Raw genomic sequence first — 7,049 nt, 5'->3', positions numbered from 1 at the left:
AGCTGGAAAACATGGACTCAGTGACAGAAATGAGGCTGGAGATTGAATGATAAAATTCTGCACATTCAGTGATTTATTCATTTCAAAGACCTTTTAAAGAAACACAAACGCAAGATCCAAGATGGCGGCAGAGGCAGAGACAGCGTGGTGAGCTGTGGGAGCAGCGAACCAGTTAAATCAGGGCCATTATGGCCTTCCACAGACTTCGGTTTATTGATAATTGAATACTTAAACAGTTGATGACGGGCCCTCAGTGAAGATCGAGGCTCAACAACAGGAAATCAAGGATTCCCAAGGAGAAATGGGTGAGTCTCGTGGCTCCCAATCGCCCCCCTGCAGAGCCCACGCCATGCCAAACAGCCGCTGCAGCTCCATGTGGCTTCCACAGCCTGAACGAATGGATTCCCTCACCCAGGATGGATGCTGGGCACCAGCCCCCCTCAAGACTGGTACAGTGAAACCACCACACTGCCGCAAGGTGGACTTGGTCTGGAGAGAATTCTTGGAGCCAGGATGGCGGCTGTGGGGAAAGCAGGCTCCTGCCGGCTGCCCGCACAAGAGGGGCCGCACACCCGCCGAGCGCCCATGGGGCAGGGTGAGGAGACGCACCCCCAATGGCCACCCACGCTGGGGGGGTGCACCTCCCGCAGGCCTCCCACACTGGGAGGGTGGGTTCGTGCACCCCGCTGGCCTCCTGCGTAGGAGGTGGGGGATGGGATCCATGCTTGCCATCTGCAGGTTTGGGTTTCCTTGGACAGGCCAAAGAAGACGATTAACTATGTATTGGAAAGGCCAAAGAGGATGATTACCTATGCATTGGACAGGCCAAAAAACAATTACCTATGCAATGGATTGCTGAAAGTCACTGTGAGTCTGATGACCTTAACAGTGGCAGCATGCACAAGAGGACCGACATCCTAAATGCACCACATATTTTGTTCTGTTGAATGCTTCTGCCAAAAAATGGTTAGACCTGGGGGGAGTCTGTTCACAATTCTCAGGTTCCCTTTATCATATATAAAGGGGGAGGGCAGTGACACCTATTTCAAAATATAGTATGACCACTTATGGGGGGGGGTAAAAGTGACAGTGCTGAAATTGGAAACACTATCTCTGACCACAGAGTCCTCAGTCAGGCGATGGGACCAGACTGGGGTCGGGGCAATTGGAGGGGGAGTATACCAGCCAGCTCTTGGGGGGTGTTGCCCTGCTCGGGATGGACTGCCCTAGGCCCCCAGCTCGGGGCGAGCCATCACGGCCCTCAGGGTGAGCTCCTCAGTCCCCAGATTGTGCCATCTGACCCCTGGGTGGGAAAGGAGAAGAAAAAAAAAAGAATGCCTAGGCTATCCAGAGAATGTTACCTAGGCCACCTTCTGCCACCATCCCCCCCCCCCAGTAAACCTGAAAGCAACACCCTCAAAGCCCTTTTATTTGTAACTCACAAGTTTGTTCTCTCTAGGTTTGCTCCCTTTCCTATAGGTAACCTTAACTCTGAGTTTTACTCCAGAATTGACCCTGAACCCAGTGCCAGTGACAAAAAGAAAATACAACTGACAGCTAAGGAAGCAAAGGAGAATGGAGCCTCTGGGTTCAACCAGCCATCCGCACTGGACCCACCTGGGAAAACACTTTGCAGTCCAGAGGGGAGCAAATGACAGGAAAATATCTTCCAACAGAGCAAGAAGGGAAGCAGCTGTAACCCAAGACCACCAGTAAGGTGATAGAGCGTCCTCCCTTCCCCCATTTACATCTACGCCCCTGTTCAGCATGAAGAAGCCAGAGAGTCGGCATCCAATTCCCAAATCAATAAGACAGTTGGTTTAATTACCATTGGAAAATGCATGTCATTCCTCTGTAGCATCTGGTCTCCACTGGACCCTCATCATTTCCTTCACCTGCTCCCCCCACCGACCAAACTGTTCAGCTCTTCAATTGCATCCTGGCCAAGCCTCACCCTTCTGCCCCCAACCCTCACCTCCTTATGCCCCCAATATGTTTTTCCCAATAAAAAAATTAAAAAAAAAGAAACACAAACGCAGGTTATACAAATGGATTTCACGTGATGGTATGCATAGGAATCAAACTGATTACATTTGTGGAAACACTCGCTGGAGAAGCTCACTATCAGTAGTGAAAACCAGGCCGGGGGCTGATTGTGGGACAGACCACGAACTACTCATATATTCAAGTAAAAGCTGAAGTTGAAGAAGATTAAATCAAATCCATGGGAACCAAAATTTGACCGTAAGTCTGTATCACTCGAATTTCAAAACCATCTCAGGAATAGGTTTGAGGCCCTGAGACCCAGTGAGTGTACACCAAATGACCTGTGGGAGGATATCAAGAATGAAAAATGCAAAAAACCCAAAGATACATGGATCAAATCCACCAGCTGCCCCAATGAAGAATGACGGGATATGTCTTCCTGTGCAGATTAGCTGTCCCTGAAAAAGGTGAGAGGAGAAGGTGTGAGTCAGTTCCTACCCAAAGGGACATAACACGCTGGGCTCATGGAAAATGTGTTGTTAGAATGAGCTACACAAATTTGGGGTTTGTTTCTTGAGTGCAGATTTACAGATCACATTGGCTTTTCATACAATCTTCACAGATGTTTTGTCTTCAGCTTTAATTGCCATTGATGAACATCATTAATTACACGATCTAATCAGCCCTGTGGTGGATGCAGCCTTTCCCCTCCCCCTATTTGGCCGTTTGTATTTCCCTCTCCCTCCCCCTCCCTCTTAATCCTTCCCCCCACCACTGTTAATCCTGAGAGATTAACTCTATCTGTGTGGAAACATTTATTGGTCTATTTTTTCTTTTTATTATAGAAGTCTTACAAGTGTCTTACTTCTCTTCAGACCTTAACTCAATGATGTTTTTCCCTTTTTCTCCCCTCCCCCTGCTTCATATTCCTGTTAACCATCCAAGATTGACGTTGCTGCTTAAACCTTTCCTTAGCTTTTAATACTAGCGGGCTTATGCCATAACTGTCTTTTTTGTGCCTGACTTCTGTCACTCAGTACCATTTGTCCTAAACTCACCCACTCCACACAGTTTTTCGATGACATCTAGTACTCCATTGAGTGCAATGTACCGCTTTTCTGGGTTTCTGTATTTTTACACCTGAACGTCAGTAATATAGTTTCTTTAGCCCTTTCTCTGTGGGTGGATGCTTGGGTTGTTTCTATTGGAAATGGTAAATATTAATCATAAATGTTGTTGTTGATTGCCTTCAAGTCAAGCACAGCAGATAGGAACCCTATGATCAAAAGGCCTGATACCCCTCTATATCTATCAACATTTATCCAAACTCATGGAGTTTCCAAAAGCATGTTATTTAGGAAGTGGATGCCGCTCCTGCTTCCAAAATAGTGCTGTAATAAACAGCGGTTTGTGCATGCCAATTTGCGTCCCAGCCCTTGTTTCTTTGGGATATATACCTAGTAGTGAGACTGAAGGATCAGATGACTTATCTGTTCCCAGTTTTTTAAGGAAGCACCACACTTTTCCATACGGGTTACACTATTTCTCGTTCCCACGTGGAGTGCGGGAGATTTCCAATTTCTCTCCACCTTCACCAGCATTTGTTGTTTGAGGTCTTACTGAATTTTCGCATAGTTCCTGGGGAGGGTGGTTTGGGTGATGTGGTTCTGTGGTTTTGGTTTTTTTAAAGAAAATATCTCTGCCAAAACACTGTACAAAGACATTTTGTAAACAGTCATTTGGGGGAATTCTGGCAGTGTCACCTATGATTGATATCTGTGCCCCTGCCCCCTGAGCTGCTGAGTCTCACTTGTGCCGCCTGTTCTACTCTACTCTCTCCAAACTGCAGAACAAAATTCACTGATGAGCAGCTCATAGCTGAGCCTCCAGGGGTTGTCAGGGAAGAAGACGGGCACTGGGACCAAGACAGACTGATACAGGGACTGTACCAACGGGCTTGGGCATAACCAATGGAGAGAATGGCACAGGGTAGTCTTGCAAGTTGCTCATAGGGTCGCTGTGAGTCTTAGTCACTTCAAGGACACCTGATAACAACTGATTTAGTAGGACACCAACCTGGACACCTGTGCAAAACCAAATATGACTAACTTCAACGCAATCTGAAGTTCAAGTTCCAGGCAAGCTTGTTTTCTGGCGCTTAGATATGTTGCTCATTGCATCAGTGACACCGATTTCGGTGCTGTTTTTATACAACGTGAAGTTCTGTGCCCAATGCATAATGGCTTGAAGGGAGCGTTTGGCAGGCAGTGAGAATGGCCAGCACGCGGCACAGAGGTCAAGAGGAGGGGAGCGCCTGCTGTTGTAAAACGGAGCCTCAGACTTGCTCCAGCCAGGATTGGCAGCACCCTGCAAGTGGTCAAAAGTGGCCAATGAAGCACGAAGAAACCAAGCGCTAGTGCGTTTAAATTTTACTTGGCCTGTTTTTTTAAAAAAAATTTTTTAGTTGCCTTTGAGTTCATACAACTTCACTGTATACCCCCGTGTCCAGTGTGCCATGCAAGCACTTCTAATATAGGAGTCTCTGGTGGCCTAGGATGCAAGGGGCCACACAGCCAACACCAAGCCCCATGGTTCGAATCCACCGGCTGCTCTGCAGGAGATTGTTGTTAGGTGAGGTTCCGTCTGACCCAGAAGGAGCCTATGAACCACAGACCTGAGCCCTGTCCCATCCTGTGTCAATCTCACAGTCTCCAACACACAACACCTGCAGTCACTATGTCAATCCACCTACGGAGAGAGGGTCTTCGTCCCCTTCGCTGACCCTCCACATGTCCAAGCAGGATGTCCCTCTCCAAGGAACAGCATCTCCGAGCTACGGGCCCAAAGGATGCGAGAGGACGCTCCCCCATCTTGCCTCCAAGGAGCAACCTGACGTCACCTTCTCCGAGAGGGATCTATTTGTTATTTGGGTGCCATGGACTGCCCTGCAGGTTGAAGGTGGGTGATCACCTCCCTTGAGATTTCCAGCCCTTGAAAACCCTCTGGAGGCTCAGCTGTGAGTCAGTTCCAACTGGACAGCAAGCGTTGCGGGTTCTGCATTAAACCTCGCATCCCAGGCTCGGGTTATCAAGTTCTTTGTACACATGTCGCTGGGCTGCGCCCCTTCCCAGTGTGAGGCCTGGGTGAGGCTCCAAGCAGAACTCCGGGTGCTCCACCATTAAGGTTTTTAGTGCCCGCGTGGCGTAGTGGGTTGCAACAGAAGGTTCAGGGTTCTAATCCACTGCACACTCTTGTGTACATTTTGCGTCTGAAATGGCCTTACATTGATGGTGTGAGTGGGTTGGGTGGGTGTGATTAATTTGCTCATCTTTGGCGGGAAGAAGTTCTAAGTGGATCATCACGCCCTCCCTCAAGGAAATGACGACTTCGTTAATCCTGGGGTTGATTGGTTATTGAAGCTCCTCCCTGCGCACCTGGGCCCGTAGGGTGGGTCTGAGAGAGGCGGGTCTTGGGTGAACACAACCTTAAAGGTGGTATTTGAAGCCTGGCCTCTGAGGGAGCCAGGTATTCACAGCGAGCCAGGCTGGGAGCACTTCACTGAGCAGGAGGACTGAACGAGCGGAAAGCCTCTGAAAGGATGTCGGCTCCCAGCGAATTCCCTGTGGCAGAGAGCCAGGGAAGGACGGTGTTGGGTACATCTTCACAAGGTGAGTCTGGGGTTGGGGAAAGAGGGGGAGGGAAGGGGCCTGGGTAGGAAATGGCCTAAGGTGGAGAAGAAGCCTAGGGTGAAGGGAACAGGACTAGGGTGGGGGGGGGGAACAGGCCTAGGGTGAGGGGAACAGGCCTAGGGTGGGGGGAAAAGGCCTAGGGTGCAGGAAACAGGCCTACGGTGGGGGGAAGATGCATGGGGGTCCTGGAAAGGGGAGGGAGTTGTCCGGGAAGAGGAGGCCTGCAGCGAAAGCCTGGGTTCCATGTGGGAGCAGGGACAAAAAAATTGGAGATTCTAGGAAGGAACGAACTTGTTTGGTCCAGCTTCTTGCACCAGGCTGGGGAGACAGGGCCTCTGTGTGGTTAGGGGGCCTGCTTTCCAATCAACGAAGAAAGCAGGTAGAGATAGCTGCTGGCCCCTCCAGGTTCGGCCAGGGGTGCAGGACTCACACTTTCCTGCGTCTGGAACCATCTGGAGGATGAGTTGGGAGTCTGTGCGAGTAAGGAGCGAGCTCTGGTGGCTTCGTTGAAAGGCATTGCACTGCTGGCTCACAGGCCGCGGTTTCTGGAAGGGTCAGCTGTGACTCGAATCGGATAGCATGTCAACTGGGCCGCAAGGAGTTTTTTTTGTGAGGAGCCCAAAGGCGGTGGGTGCACTGAGCGTTGTATCGCCAGCTACTCGGTGGCCCCGCGGGACAACAGGAAACCCTGTGGCTTTCCCAAGTGGCTGTGAGCAATGTGTCAAACAGATTCTCCTTGAGGGCAATGCATTTGGGTTTTTAAATTTTTTTTTTAAATTGTACCCATTTCAAAGATGTGAACACCGAGGCTGGAAGGTTTGGAACTAGGATTGGCTTAATTCAGGGAGAGGATGTAGGGTTGCCGGGGGGGTGGTGTCGGGAGGGAGTGGAAGGGGGGCTCAGCTGACCCACTTTGCTTGCTTTCAGATTTTAATACCGAGGTCCAGCTTAGGCCTCGCCAAAAGCGCACAATCTTCACTGCCGAACAGAAAGAAGAGCTCGAGTACTATTTTTCAAAGGGTAGATATATCCAGCAAGAGGACTGCTTGGCTCTGGCCAAAAAACTCAAACTTGAGACTGAAACAATCCAGGTATTCACTGGGATGGTCAAGCGGGCAGGAAGGGTCCCCATAGTCGTGCTGAGCCCGGTGGCATAATGGATAAGGACTAACTTTGAGTAGAATTACCCAGTCACCACGGGTCTTATGTCAACACTGCTGCCTTGTGCTCCCTCTAAGGCAGTTCTACTCTGTTATCCTGGGGAATTAAGAGTGGAAATAACAGTAGAAATTAACCCAACAGGAACTAACATGGGCCCTTCTGAGTCTTGAGAGACCCTCCTTGCAGCCTTGTACGTGTGCCCTGTCCCCATCC

The sequence above is a fragment of the Elephantulus edwardii genome, unplaced genomic scaffold (genome assembly GCF_000299155.1).
Source record: "Elephantulus edwardii isolate Elephantulus edwardi_28Jun2011 unplaced genomic scaffold, EleEdw1.0 scaffold00236, whole genome shotgun sequence".
NCBI lineage: Eukaryota > Metazoa > Chordata > Mammalia > Macroscelidea > Macroscelididae > Elephantulus > Elephantulus edwardii.
This window is presented reverse-complemented; position numbering follows the sequence as displayed.